Raw genomic sequence first — 14,917 nt, 5'->3', positions numbered from 1 at the left:
AAAAGCCTGTACTCTGAAAACTATAAAATATTGACAAAAGAAATTGAAAACGATACGATCAAATGGCACTGGCACAAAAAGAGACATACGGATCAATAGAACAGACTAGAGAGCCCAGAAATAAACCCATAATCAATTAATCTTCAACAGAGGAGGCAAGAATATACAATGGGAAAAAGACTATCTATTCCACAAATGGTGTTGGGAAAAACAGCACAGCTACATGCAAAAGAGTGACCTGGACCATCTTCTTACACCATACACAAAGATAAACTCAAAATGGATTAAGGACCTAAATGTGAGACATGAAACCACGCTAATTCTAGAAGAGAGCACAGGCAGAAATTCCTTTGACATTGGCCGTAGCAACTTCTTTCTCTGGATGTGGCTCCTGAGACAAAGGAAACAAAAGCAAAAATCAACTGTTGGGATGACATAAAAATAGTTTCTGCACAGCAAAGGAAACAATCAACAAAACTAAAAGACAACTTATTGTATGGGAGAAGATATTTGCAAATGACATCTGATAAAGGGTTAGTATCCAAAATATATTAAGAACTTATAAAAACTCACCACCTAAAAAACCCAAATAATCCAATTAAAAAATGGGTAGAAGAGATAAGTAGACATTTTTCCAAAAAAGACATCCAGATGAATAGTAGACTCATGAAAAGATGCTCAATATCACTAATCATCAGAGAAATGCAAATCGAAATCACAATGAGATACCACCTCACACTGTCAGAATGGCTAACATTAAAAAACATAAAAACAAAAACACAAGAAACAAGAGAGAATGTGGAGAAAAAAGAACCCTCCTGCACTGTTGATGGGAATGCAAACTTGTGCAGCTGCTGTGGAAAACAGTATTAAGTTTTCTCAAAACCTTAAAAATAGAACTGTCATGGGATCCGTTAATTCCACTACTGGGTATTTACACGAGGAATATGAAAACAAGAATTTGAAAAGATATATGCACTCTTATATTTATTGCAGCATTAGCTACAATAGCAAAATTGTGGAAGCAGCCCAAGTGTCCATCATCAGGTGAGGGATAAAGAAAAGGTAGTGTGTATATACAATGGAATATCACTCAGGCATAAAAAAGNAATTTGAAAAGATATATGCACTCTTATATTTATTGCAGCATTAGCTACAATAGCAAAATTGTGGAAGCAGCCCAAGTGTCCATCATCAGGTGAGGGATAAAGAAAAGGTAGTGTGTAAGGTAGTGTGTGGAATATCACTCAGGCATAAAAAAGAATGAAATATTGCCATTTGCAATAACATGGATGCTTCTAGGGTCTATAATGATAAGTGAAATAAATCATAGAAAGACAAATACCATATGATTTCACTCATATGTGGAATTTAAGAAACAAAGCAAATGTACAAAGATAAAAAGGGACAAAGCAAACTATAGAGAACAAACTGATGATTACCAGAGGGGAGGTGGGTGAGGGGTTAGGTGAAATTGTGAAGTGGAATAATCACTTATTGTGATGAACACTGAGTAATGTACAGAGTTGTTGAACTACCCTACTGTACACCTGAAACTAATATAACACTATATTAGAATTAATTTAATTCTAGTATAGTAGTATAGATTACTATACTGGAATTAAAATAAAAAATATGCTTAAAAATTACTGGCCCCTTTCTAAGTAAACTGTTCTATATTAGCAAGGGCATTTTTAGAAAGGAAAAGCTTTTACACCTACCTTCTTAGGTTCATTTTGGGTGGATGAGGGGACTACAAATTAAACTGACAGAAGAAAGATTAAGAAAAGCCAATGGGGCACCTGGGTGGCAAAGTGGTTAAGCATCTGCCTTCGGCTCAGGGCGTGATCCCGGCGTTATGGGATCAAGCCCCACATCAGGCTCCTCCGCTATGAGCCTGCTTCTTCCTCTCCCACTCCCTCTGCTTGTGCTCCCTCTCTCGCTGACTGTCTCTATCTCTGTAAAATAAATAAACAAAATCTTTAAAAAAAAAAAAAAAGAAAAGCCAAAATGTAATCATGTATTATGTATTTTTATTTATGTATGTATGGAAGTATTTTTTATTTATGTATGTATGGAAATGTGGCTCAAAGAGTTGGTTAGAATTTGGGGCTAATGTCACATATTAGGGTATAAGAAATGAGAAAAAGGGCACTCCTGGGAAATTGAATGACTTCTTACATGGGAAGGGGTGAGGAAGCAAGGGAACTCATGGGAAAACAAATGACTTTTAGGAAAGGCAAATGGGCCCTTAAGAGAACAGGGGAGAAAAGGGGTAGGTTTGAGACAGTATCTGTTTACATGTAGTGCTGACTTCTCCTCTCTAGTAGTAAGAGTCAATCTCCCTGGTTGTGCAACTCCAGGGAATGGGGATTTATGACAACTGAGTTCTTTGAAGGAGTCTCTGCTTTTAGGAAGATAAAGGAGTTCAGGAAAAAATCTATTCTCAAATGTTTTCAGCTCAAAATACTTTTTATGCTACAGTGGCCTATTTTGAACCTCTTCAGCCACTATTGGGACAAGTTGTTAAAATGTTGGATACTCCCTCTGAATAAAGAGCTTACTGGAATCAATATTTTCTCATCTTAATAAGCAGCATTTCTTTTAAAAGAAATGGATAGCACAGTTTAGAGATTCTGGAAAGTTGGTGTTAGCAGATAAGCAGTGTGAGAGAGAACCTGCTCATTGCTGAATCATTTTTTCTGGAACCTCCTTATTAAAATGGAATCACTACCCAGTGTTTCATAGAGATCACCTCACAGACAGTATCTGTGTGATCCTGCATTCACAGATGGAAACTATGGCTATTTATTTCACATTTGAAGAAGTTGAGATTTTCAACTCTGCTTCTCACTTTATATTGTTCAGATCAACTTTAATTAGTGTGCATCTAATAGATATGTATTCTGTTAATACATTAACATTGTTATATCTGTAACTCATTTGAAATCGTAGATGACTCAGGGCCACATTAGCATTTTCTTTTCACCAAATGTGCTATCAAGAACAGGCTTAAGAACAATTTATTTTACATGTTCATTGTATAAAATAAAATAGAAAATTCATATGAACAAGAAGAAAAAGGAAAAATCTCATATAATTATATGAACAAGAGGTCAGATTGTTAAAATTTTTATTTATGTTCTTCCAGACATATATTATGTAATACAAATGTATATAATTATTCTTATGAAATGGGGGATCTACTGTACATTATACTTTGTAACCTGATTTTTCCCTGAGAAATATGTCATAAATATTTTTCGGTGTTAATAAGATAACTTTATCTTAAGTTGTCTTTGTCCCCTTTTATGACTGAAACATACTTTTAAAAACCATATCTTATAATTTAATATTCAGATTGTGTCAATATTTCAGTAATAAAAATACTTTGCTTTAAACATCCTTTTCATATATATTTATACATCTGTCTCATTGTATCCTCAGGATACATTCTTAGAAATATAATGATGCAAAATTTATACATTTTTTAAGTAACCATAATTTTACCAATTATATTAATTTTGTTATAAATAAACTATTTCTTTCTTAATAAATAACCCCCCTCTGCCCTCTGCCCCTTCATCCCCATGTTACTCCCATTTTCTTGCTTCACTGATTTGAATTTCTTGGTATTTCCCTTTTCCCTCTATTTAGTATTTTTATTGTATGTTTCTTACTGTCTATTGGATTGGCCAATAACATATCAAAGATGAAAAAAAAATAAGGAGCAGTCCAATATTACTTAAACGCAAATGTATAATGTTGCATTTCAACTTAAAACTACAAAACTTGCATCAATGATGTATGAAAAATAAATTTGAATTAAAAAAAGGAAGAACAGGTCTATGGAACTGTAAAGAGAGACAGTCTTTTAAGGTAATAAGTAAATTCTCTATTTTTAGTCCTCCACTTTCTTAATCTCGCATCAATTTACAAAAATTAGCCTCAGTCCTACATTCAATTGTCTGAGAAGTATTATTAACATCTACTGTTTCTAAGGGATTTATATAAAAAAGACTTTTAAAACTTTATAAATAGTGAATAAATTAAGAATGTTTTTCACTATTTAGAAAATAAACATACACAAGTGACTCATCAATCTGTTTGAAATTAGTTCACATTATGCTAATAGTTTATAGAATGAAAGCTATTCTTAAGAATAAATAAAATAGAGGTACAGATTTGTGAAACTTCTAATAGATTAAATAAAAGACCTATGTTTCAGAGCTCAGGTGGGTGGTTTTAACAAAATGATCTGACATGCGTCACTCTTCAATAGAACTGTTGAAAAGCTTACAGAGACGTTATGTATCAAACGCATAGTTCTCTTAAAATGAGTAACACTGTTTAATAGAGAGAGATTATTAAACTTTTTTTTTTACCTCTTATTTGAAAATCCTTCTTTTGTTTCCCAAGGTCCAAATATATGTTAAATAAAACAGAAATATACCTGATTCCTGGACACCACCAGGAATTTTTTTTTTTTTTGCATTATACTTAGTTTATTCCTCTGCTAAAGCCCTTTGACATATTGGAATGCTATTATTTGCTTTAAATACATTTCTTCTTTTTTAACTTTTGAATAGCATATCCTTTATTCATTCTGTGTCCTTATTGCATAGATAATTGATTAGTAATTGAAAAATGTCCAGATTAGGACCTGATTTGTTACCCTAAAAGCTTATGTAAGTAGCTTTATTGGCTTCATCTAGGTAACTTCTAGACTTTACATATCACCCAGAAGAAGCCAAACTTAAAATTGTACAGGTAAGGCTTTAGGCCCACTGGGAAAGACTTTTTCATTGTAAATTCATTAATGGAGTATAGGGGTAGTCCTGATAATTTAAAAAATTGTAGCTTTCCCTTTGCAGTAGATAAATTCTTATTAAATCAAAGGTTTTATTGAAAAAAAAAACCACCAAAAAACCTTGCTTATAACGCTAGATGATGTTCAAAAGCCAGAATTGGATTTGGATTGCTCCACATCATACTTGCTTTTTGCATTTTGTACACTACTAATGTTTTTGTTGATGTAATCATTAGGTAACTCCAGATGGGCTTTGGTAGATACATATTTTGAGCCTCTTATTATTACTTGTCAATAATCATCAGTAGTAATGAGTAATCGCCTGACATGTACAGATTTGTTTTTCTGGCCTCTGTTACATTACCCTTCCCATGTTATAATGGTTCCTGCATAGTTGCAGTCGCTAGTATTAGCTGTCTTATTGTAGATATTTGTGCCTGGATAGAGGTAATTACTAACTGTAGTCTTCCCATGGCGTTTCTAATTTTCACTGGTTATTTTTATTGAAAGGAATGTTATTCCTTATTGAGAATGTTAATCTTATTGAGAGAAAAAAGATAATAAACATTGATTAACTTTAATTCTTATATTTCTAAAGATTTGAAAATATTATTTTTACTTGGAGGTTTCATCTTTTCTATCAATAATGATTAGGATATATCCTTTTCTTTTATTTGAATTTTAAATGTGTTTTTCTAACATGAATCATTATTACTATACCTGTAACTCTTGATGGGGGTCAGACCAATTGCTGAAACTACATTCTAAAAAGATATTTTGATATTTTAAATGATAATTGCTGAAGTTAATTTAGCTCAAAAATGGATAAATCAGGTGACAATCTAATATACTCACAGCTTTTGTTTGTCATTCTCTCAGCATGTGACCTGCACTTGATTATAATTTAGAGGTAAGTTTTCTGCTGTCACATAGGCTGAACTAGGATGACATTTCATTTCCTTAAGATATGCACACCCTGGAGATGGTTGTTTAATTATAATGAGAAAGCTGAAGCAAGAGGTGAAATCATGTGACACATGAAAATCAAACATTATTATGTGTCCATAATTTCAAAAGGCTCATTTGTCTTTCTGGAAAACCATGGGGAAGTTAGGTAAAGATAAGAATATAGAAGTCTGGTCTAGAGAGATGATCACCCAGAGAAACTGCATTTTGTCAGCTTTCCAAGAGTATCTTTCCAAAATCCATGGAAAATGGTTTTAACAAAGTGGTTATTTCTGAGAAAGGGATAGTAATACAAAGATGTGAACTGAATCCATTACTATATTACTCCTTTAAAAATAGCAAAATAATAAAAATCTTAAAAATCTCAGTGGTGATTAAATATTATGAGCATTGATCTGTTTTGTATATACTTGAATTTATAAAATATAAATTAAATTTTAAAATGTGTTAACTGGAGAAGTTCAAAAGTAATTTTTCAATCATAACATCCTGAAATTTCAAGAAGGCAAAAATCTTTCAGATGAATAAAGTATCAGGAAAATAAGGGTAAATGAAATTAACATTAATTTACTACAGTAGACTAAACCAAATTTTTACCAAATTTTGTGTGCATATTCAAGTGGCAGATGACTTCTTGTGGGGAAGCAGTGAATGAGAAAATAATCTGTATTATAGTTATCAACTCCAAGCTATCACTTAAGACCTCAGTCTTAAAAGCTTAAAATTTAACTTGATCAAGAACACAACTAAAATATCAAGCATTAGCATATGTCATATTAAATAGAACATATAAAATATTATCTCAAACTTTGAAACTATTTTGATGCTTTGCCATCTGGAAAAAATGTTTACAGCTTTAATTGTCACAGTGTGAGATAGCTAAAATTGAAACAGAAAAGTCCAAAGAAAGGTTGCAAAAACAATGCAGCAAAAGAGAATATGGAGATAAATTGTATGAATATTCCTCAGTTGTGAAAGGTAAACTCTAGAAGAAGAAGTATAGTTAATATGAAAAAAAATATGGACACAGTGTATAGGGCACATTTCCAAGCCTAGGATAGCATTTAATAGACATCTCTTAATACTTCTGAGAGTCGATCTTTCATAAACTGTTAACACCTTCTGAGAGCAGGATTAGATAAAACTACAAATGGATTGAAGGAAGTTCAACAAAAATCATTGTTATTAATCTATAATGGGAAATATGGCTGTTTAGGGGAAGAAAACCATTATTTCTCTGCTATCTTCCCTACCATGTGAAGAAGAATCTCCTTGACCAAACTTTAAGCAGGCTCACCTGAGTGCCCTTTTCTACTAGGCTTCATCTTTGGGCCCTGCCATTAAAACACCTTTGCAAATAGACCTGATAAAGTTTCCCTTACTGTTTTAATAAGTGTCAGAATAAATGTCTGATCTTTCTTCTCCTAAAGACAGAATGTTGAGGTCGAACCCAGCATAGGAATTCTCATGTTCTTTTAAACACGGTATAGATAAGTTAACATATGTATATGTTAACATTAGTAAATAAATATGTTTACATTAGTAAATAAATACATTAACATTCTGTCCCAAGTGGCTTACATATGAAAGGTCCTGTCTGTGCTAATCACTGCCTCAAACGCTAAAGGGCAAAATAAGAAAACACACACACACATACACACACACGGAGAGAATGAAAGCACAAGGAAGAGATCAGATTGAATTGATGTAGGAGAAAGACGATAGGGTTCAAAGCTGATGGTCAAGAAAGGATTCTTGAGATGTCTTGGTGCAAAAAGGTGATTTTATTAAAGCATGGGGACAGGACCCATGGGCAGAAAGAGCTGCAAGGGAGTCATGAGGAGTGGCCCATTATATATTTTCAAGTTGGGAGGGGGTTAGGGATAGTGTAAGTCTTTATGGAATTTTGGAAGCAAGCTTTCCAGGACCTTGAGAGGGCAAGCTATTGTTGGAAAAAGGTCATTTATTATTGTCTAATAAAACCTTAGTCATGAGACCTTTCGGGTGTATATCAGTGGGCCGTATGCTTGGGGTATGATTGCCAACATAGCATCTCAATGGGGGGAGCAATTAGAGATAAAGGAAATTTCTAAAGGAATTTTTATATGCTACAGTAAACTTACAGGATCCCAGAGGTGGGGGTCAGGCTAGGATTGACTTTTGCCCTTAGCAAAGTATTAACATTGAGGCAGTTGAGTCCCTAGAGGAATGTTACTCTGCCTGTTTCAAGGACTTGTCAATGGGCTGTAGGTAGTAAGGAAATTTAATAATTTTTCTTCTGCCTTTGTTTCCACATCAGAATCAATATCTACATTTCGTGAAAAACTGGAGGAATGTATAAGATAACAGAAGGGAGAGATGGAGGCAATTTTAGAAAGAAATTACATTATAGTGACTCAGAATGAGAGGTTTAAGTAGTAGAACTTTATTGAAGGATGTGGTCATGTTCTTCTAATGGAAACCATTGAATGGCAAAACGAGAAGAGTTTCTCTGTCTCAGAAAAAAGTAGTTTTGAGTACAATAAGTATGATGTAAATCTCTGTTACTTACTAACCAAATAAGCCTATCACAAAATTCCACCTCTGTATATCTCAGTTTCCTCAATCATAATAAAAACTAAAATATTTTACAAGCCTACTCCTGTAACAAAAAAAAATATGATAATGGATGCAAAGTGCTTTGTTAATTATAAGACATTATTATGCAACTGTAAAGGATCATTACTTAATTCTCAATGCACTGGGGAACACTTGAAAAATTTTGAGATGCTAAAAAGTATCATAAACTCATTTTAGAAATATTTATTGGGCAAACTTGGAGGGAGATAAAATGAAAGCAACAAGTTTACTGCAGTGGTTCAATGAGAGATAAGGAGAAATAAAACACAGCTTTTTACATTTAAGGGATACATTGGATTGAATTTTAGCAAAGGATTAGAAATGAAACAAAAAAAGGAGAAGACAAAAATGACTCCAGGGTTTCAACTTTGATGAGGATGGTATCATTAATAGTGAAAGCCATGAATGAAGAGTTTAGAAGAAAGATTGAATTTGATTTTGAAATGCAGATTTAAGGATTCCGTGAGACATTCAGGCAAAAAATGCACAGCAAAGATTGAAAATAAAGCATGATGGAGGATCTGGGAAAGAGATAAAGATTTGGGAATCTTTTATTAATTATTTATTGGTTTCAGTTGACGACACGATAGAAATGAATGTAGACAGTGTTAAAAAAAATGAAGGTGCATGAATAGGGCCAAGGTGATGTTGATAAAGTTCTAATTGGTAGCATATACATTTGAGATTAGAAAATAAAGTCATCTGTTGAGAGTGAGAGTTTATGAATAATACTGAGACCTGCAGATTATCTACTAAGTATGCCAGATGATGTCAGTCAACCAAAGATAGGTAATAATATTATAAATAGCTATGTGAGTCTGGCTCAGTTTCTTCTCGAAATCCCTGTCTTCCTTTAAGAATGTGCTTTATCCCATCCTAGTCAGTTGAGTCTCCTATAAAACTACCACAGGCTGGATAGTTTATACAACAGAGGACAGCAAAAAAGAGCCCTAGTCCCTTTCTCTTCTTGCAAGGACACTCTGATCTCATCATAGAGGCTCTATCCTCTTGACCTTATCTAAACCTAATTACCTCTCAAAGGCGTACTCACTAATACCATCTCATTGAAGGTTAGACTTTCAACCTGTGAATTTGGGGGAGACAAAAACATATCTGCATTTGTGAGACTGCCATTCAAAGCATATTGATGTTCTAACAAGAGGGGTAAGATTTCTAGGTTTGTTTATTGTGGTAGGCAGAAAAATTGTCCTCAAAAGATGTCCATGTTCTAATTTCTGGAACCTTATGAATATGCTTCTTTGTATAACAAAAAGGACATTTATTTCATGTGTAATTAAATTAAGGATCTTGAAATAAAATTTGAGTTTCTTTTAATAAAATTTGAGTTGACTTTATGTCCATTGTAACTGAAAAATCCTAGACCAATACGTAGGACAAAAGATATAAGATGTCTCAAAAGGAAAATAGTGGAACTGGAATTAAGAGGTGTGAAGCATGTTAAGAAAATGTAAAGTTAGCAAGCAGGTTGAAGTTTCTGAAATTGATATTATGGGATAGGAGAAAGAAAAATTAGAAAACAAGTATTAAATAATTAAATTAGGTAGCAGTAGATTAAAGATTGGTAGATGGTTGAGAAAAGTAAAAAAAATATTAGAGGGGCACTTAGGTGGCTCAGTCAGATAAGTGTCTGCCTTCAGCTCAGGTCATGATCCTGGGATGCTAAGATCTGGGATCTAGTCCTACATCAGGCTCCCTGCTCAGCAGAGAGTCTACTTCTTCTTCTCCGTCTACCCCAATGCCCACTTGTGCTCTCTCTCTCTTTCTCTCTCAAATAAATGAATATTTTTTAAAAAAGAGAATATTAGAAATAATCAGCATGATATCTAAAGGGAATTGTACAATGAAGAAATTACAAGAGTCATCTAGAATAGATATTATGGGCAGACAAAAGTGTGACTCCCTTAACTAATAGGAATATAAGAGGAAGGTAGTGGGAATAGCTCTGCATTGAAAGTCAGATTTGCTCAATAAGAGAACAAGGGGAAAAAAGTAATAAAATTATAAAATTTAAACAACCCATGTATTTCAAAATTTCAAGTTTGTGATTTTTAAAATTTTATTTCTTTAGTCAAAATTTAAAACATAATTGGTAAAAGTTCATGTGAATAGATCCTATGGTACTCGGTTGGGCCAAATTTTTCTAATGTATTGGAAATTAATTCTTTTTCTAATTATTCATTTATAATGGAAGAGGAGGAGCAAGAGGAGGAGAGGAGAGATAGGGAAGGGAAAGGGAAGGAGAAAGAGTGAGAGGAGAAGGAAAGACGCTAGCAAGAGGATCTAAAGTACAGGTAATTATAGTGGTCAAGTGTGCCTCCTATTACTGCTGCCTTCACTCTATGTCCAACCACTCAGCTCTTTTTCAAGCAGAAACAATTTAATATTTTCACAGAATGTAGAATCCCTACAACAATGCTTAGTATAATGGCATTTGCTTACAGAGCACTCAGAAAACATTTGTTGAAGAAAATAGTGTTTGCCTTCCAAATGTTGTCATCATTCTAATAAGCAGTGAAATTACTAAAGGTGAGACAAACAGGGTTCTAGATTGTTCCTTTGGGGATACCCGGGAGTTGAATAGAAAGTAGAGCAAAATATTGATTTACCTCTTCTCTTTCTTGCTCTGTAGTGGACATGGACGCCAGAGGATGTAGTAAATTGTATTAGCCAAGCATAACTCAATTCTTTCTTAAGCCTAATTCCAGAGTATGAAGTAATACTTCCCTGAACATGATTTCTCTTAAGAAGTAGAAATGTGTTAGAGCAGGACCTCATCCAAGATAATCCTCTATTAAGCTTTTTAAAATGGCTTTGAAAAGCAGTGGGTAACCATGCTACTTGTGTGTAAAATGTTTAAAATACTTAAGAGTGTTGTTGGGACTGCAAATTTGGAATTTGGCAGAGTCTTCTGTGTTCAGTTCTGATCTATTTTGGGGTTTCCTCAGACTTGAGAAAGGTAAGGAAATGTCACCGCTATTATCTGGGTTAAAGTCGAGGAAATCTGCATATAGGCTGCAGCTCCAGTTGTTTTATAAAGTCTCTTAAAACAATTATCTGCACAAAAATTTCTCCTTGTATTGTTAAAAAAACAAAACCTTAACATTTCATCTTAATGTTTTCTATTTTTCTGTCTAATGAGAATTTTGGGTTTCTAAAGCACTTTTATCTAACTGCTTCTAGCTGACTTTGCCATTTATAAAAAGGAATGCTTAGTGAGTCAGCAGTGGAAGGAAAGGGCTAAGATTTTTGAGTTTGTTGACCAATCTAAGTATACAGAGAAAGTGGAAAGCTTGAAAGTACTTTTTCAACAGGGAAGTTGTTTGCATTTTAATAAATGTAGAACTAAATGGTTGTCATGTTTTGCTATAAAACTTTTAATGCTTCATTGTTAAGGACACAACTTTAAATCCACTTCCCCCACTTTTCTGTTACTTTTTTTCTTATGCAAAGTTTTTGGACATAAGCCAACATAATTTTAATTGTTCGTTAATGTGGGCAGATAATTGCAAACCATTAGACAAATCACAAAGTGAGGAAAATTGTGTCACTTTTTCCAGTGGCAATTAAATATGTTGTCCAATGATAGAGGATGAGGCTCAGAATGTCATGTTTTTCTGATCTGTTCCCAGGATTGCTGGGGCTCACAGACTCCTCCAAAGCCATCAGTATGCAGAACTAGGAGTCCTTCCACTTCTTCATGCACAGGCTTTTTGAGCTTCTTCCACCGGGCTGCATGCTAATGAAGAAGCTTTGCAGTTTCACCAGCCAGAGGCAAATCCCAACATCCAGAATGGGAGGGTTAAGTTGAATTCAGTTAGGGGCCCTCTAATTAGAACACAACTAAAATCGTATCAAAATATATTCCTTTGAGTTAAAACAAGTAAATTGTGATGCCTTGAAATTTATGAGTAATTTTCTGGAGTCAATTACTGGTTTGCTTTTCATTTGACCATCAGGCATTTATTACTTATATAAAAAAGATCAATACCATTATCACAGAATCATTTATTCTATTACTTTAATTATAAGAATAATAATTATATGTAAAGTTAGTAGTGTTATACTACAAAAACATATTTATTAAAGTATTTCTCAGAATTATTTCTAACTGCAAAAGAATGATATTTCTTTGTGATTTTCCCAGAAACATACTTCAAATAAATTTTGCTTTTGATGTGATAGTGTTTATAGGACGTATTTTGAGAATTTTTTAAAAAAGATTTTATTTATTTGTTAGAGAAAGAAAGAGCACAAGTAGGGAGAGCAGCAGAGGGAAAGAGAGAAGCAGACTCCCCACTGAGCAGGGAGCCCGATGCAGGACTTGATCCCAGGACCCCAGGATCATGACCTGAGCAGAAAGCAGACGCTTAACTGACTGAGCCACCCAAGCATCCTGAGAATTTATTAAATTACAAATCTGCTCATTTAAGGCATCAAACCTACATATTTCATATGCAAATTTATTCCATGTCCTTATAAGTAGCTATGCATCTCTGCTACTCCTCCCAGCCCCTTCCCCACAAAAAAGTCTGAAAATTCCTGGTAATGAAAATTAAAAATAAAATCTATAGCTTTTTCCATTTTTTTCTCTGATATTTCTGATACAAACACTCTTCTACTTTTGATTCGTTCTTTGATAGCAAATTTCAGGATAACTTTTGTATAGGTATTTTAGTTTTAGCTTTATTTAAGGCATAATAAAACACATAAACAGTAATCTAGCTTAGAAATGGGACATAGCTTTGACAACAGTAAGGCCTATACTTTTTTGATCCAAGTATTGCAGTTTTTTTAACATGATTTTCACAAAGTCAGTATAACCTGTAAAATATTAGATATTCATTGAGCACCTAATATATGTTAGGCAATGTATAGAAAATGAACTTAAAACAGACCTTGTTCCCTTTTAGCAAAACATTTTTTTCCCTAAACTTTGAGATATCTGAAAAGCACAATGTGCTTATTAAAACAAAGGATATTATTTAAGAAAAATTGCTCAGAATAAGGAAGATCATAATGTACCAGCAAAAGGTTGATATACCTGAAGTTATTGATGGTGTACCAGCTAACAAAAGAGGTAATGAAAATCACTGGAAAAGATTAGTTCAATCATCAAAATCAAATTGAGTATGGATGGCTCAAAAAGGAAAAACTTAATAAAGGATCCATTTGAATTCCCACATGATTATACCCTATATGTTTACAGATGAACCAAAGGGGGAATATCAGCTGTAATTACAAAAAGAATGAAAAAGAGACTAGATTGGAAAGTCTATCCAGCCTAACATCAGGCTTGATATAGATGAGTCTATTTGGGGGGGGGGAGTAATTAAAGAAATTCAGGAGTGATTTTAAATGATAAAATCAAAACCAATCTGAAAGTATCCCAGAATATGCACAGGAAACTGTGGCATGTTTTGTATCAGTTAACTGGTTGGTGAACTTATTACTGCTTTCAGATGCTCAAAGTTAAGGTCCATGTCTGTGCTCACAAAACGTTCCTATGCACATAAAAAAGGTAATTTTACATCTAAATGGAAAATTCTGCCTGCATTTTGCATATAGAATATCATTTACATAAACCAATTCATGTTTTGAGGAAACATACTTTGTGAGTTCAACTTAGATATCAATGGATGAAAATGTCCTGAATATCTGGTCTCGTTGAAGGACTTGAACCAACAATTTGCTAGATAGCCAGCCTCCCTCTCCCAGTTTGTTAAATGACATCAATTCATTTCTAGGCTTTATGAATCTCCTTGAATTCTTCCATGAATTGTTCAATTAATACAGTGCATCATTGCCTTTTATAAAGTGACACTAAACTGCAAACAAATTTAAAACAAAGAAGTAATGCTGTTGTGATATTATTAACTGAAGAATATAAACTTCAAGTAAAAATCTTGACCCAAAGGAAGGGAATCCCCACTTTAAAGGAAAGATAGAGTGTGTTTAGTAAGTTGTTATAATATAAATTTAAAGGACTGAATAAGAATATTAGATCTGTAAGAAGCTTTAGTCTTTACTTTGTCTAGTCCTTTGGCTTTGCAAAACAGTGGTTGATGTCTAGACCAGAACATTTCCAGTACATTTTCCTTTATCATGTCATCTCCATGAAAAGCAGATACATCATCTGTAGGGGAGGAAAAGTTTTCCTCCATTCTTTTAGGGTCTCTGGTTGGATCTAAAAATTAAACTCACAAAGATAGATTAACAGGAAAAAGGCATACACATTTGTTTTATATAAGTTTTATGTGACAAGAGAGTTTTGTAAGGACATGAAGATCCAAAGAAACAATCCTGAGTATTTCATGCTAGGATTCACAAAGAATGCAGAATCATGGAGGAATGAGATAGGTTAAAAGAGTATGAGGCAACTGATTTGTTAGGATTCCTCTCAGTGTGCCTTCCTCTACAGAGATAAGGATGTTTCTGTACAGGGAGAGCACTTCTCACTTGAGAGTTTTATGGCCTGTTTAAGGGAAGAAGGGTAAGTGGGGG

The sequence above is a fragment of the Ailuropoda melanoleuca genome, chromosome 1 (genome assembly GCF_002007445.2).
Source record: "Ailuropoda melanoleuca isolate Jingjing chromosome 1, ASM200744v2, whole genome shotgun sequence".
NCBI classification, from domain to species: Eukaryota; Metazoa; Chordata; class Mammalia; order Carnivora; family Ursidae; genus Ailuropoda; species Ailuropoda melanoleuca.
The sequence above is the reverse complement of the archived record's forward strand: the minus strand, read 5'-3'. Positions refer to the sequence as shown.